Genomic DNA, 1453 nt, shown 5'->3' with positions numbered 1-1453 from the left:
AGTTGGAAACAACGCACTAAAAGCCAAAAGAAAAGGTTTAGCAGCCAGCTTTCTAACACAATTTCAGTATGTGCACGATTAAAACATTGTATGCCACTATAACAATTTACCAGCATCTCGAGGGATAGCTGTTTGGGAAGACTCTTTTTTTTTTTTTTTTTTTTTTTGGGTGCCAAATAACTTTATTTGAAGGAATGGTACCAATGAAAGAACTTGGTAGATGTTGATACAACTTACAGAAAAGGTAAACCCAACATACATGCACTACTACCCTGTGGCTCTGGGGAAGCCAACAGAAGGTTTAGCTCTCATCACTGCTTCCCAGAGTGTGCTTGTCAACGAGATACGCTACCAAGCCAGAATCCGGGCCCCCATCTTGCGCAGGCTGGTTACGTAGTCACCCAGTTCTTTGAGGGACTTCACTGCTCATTCAGGTAATGGGTCTCAGTGAAGTCACACAGATGGGGGTCATTTTTGTCAGTAGCCAGCTTGTACAGTTCCAGGAGTGACTGAGTCACCCTTTTTTCCAAGTGTAATGCACACTCCATTGCATTCAGTCCGCTCTCCCGGTCATCTCGTTCTGGTTTCTTGATATCCTGAAGGAAGATTCGGCCGCCTCGTTGGTTCTGTAGCTTCATTGGTTTCTCAGCATGTTCCCTCTCCTCATGAGATTGGTGAAGAAAATATTTGGCAAAGTTCTTCAAAGCCACATCATCACGGTCAAAGTAGTAAGACATCAACAGGCAGACGTAAGAGGCGTCGAGCTCCAAGTTGATCTGGCGGTTGATGGCAGCCTCCGAGTCCTGGCTGTAGTTCTGACACACCTGTGACGGGGATGTGGTCGTCATGATGGGCGGTTGAGAAGCGGCGGCTGTGCGACACTGGATGGACTGTGGCAAGCAGCTGGGGGTGGCTGGCCGACAGGGCGAACGCCGGGTTCCGTTTAAGCACTGTTGAAGCAGGAAACCATGGCGACTCTCCATAAAGACATCTCTGGGTAGACTCTTTAGGTGATGTTTAAGAAATACTGGCCATAGGGGGTAGAGTTACACATGACAACTGAGGGAGTGCTGAGTTCCCATTCCAGGAAACTCTGTCACATTCCCCAATGGGGCAGCAATGATGCCCCAAGTACAAAGGCAAAGACCAGTGAAGAAGGATGGCCCAATGATGGGCCCCTGATACCGATGACTACGCTTATGAGCCTGTGTGCTTGAAATTTCAACTAGGCCTAGAGCTTCACGGTGCCTAAGAGTTACCTCCTGAGAGCTTCCATGTTGCTCAAATGTGGCCACTCTCTAAGCCAAACTCAGCATGTAAATGCATTACCTTCCCTGCAGTGTGGGGCATGACTCCTGGGGATGAGCCTCCCTGGCACCGAGGGATTACTACCAAGCACCAGCTGGTGATGCAGCCAGAAAAAGACCTTGAAAAAAAGGGGGAAGTGGTAAAG

General features: G+C 48.5%; 1 pseudogene; it reads right to left on the bottom strand.

The window, feature by feature from the left end:
* Positions 1-235: 235 nt before the first annotated feature.
* On the bottom strand, positions 236-848 carry LOC101438901 (ferritin heavy chain pseudogene; annotated as a pseudogene).
* Positions 849-1453: the final 605 nt, after the last annotated feature.

Source organism: Dasypus novemcinctus, chromosome 18 (assembly GCF_030445035.2).
Source record: "Dasypus novemcinctus isolate mDasNov1 chromosome 18, mDasNov1.1.hap2, whole genome shotgun sequence".
Lineage (NCBI taxonomy): Eukaryota > Metazoa > Chordata > Mammalia > Cingulata > Dasypodidae > Dasypus > Dasypus novemcinctus.
This window is presented reverse-complemented; position numbering and strand designations above follow the sequence as displayed.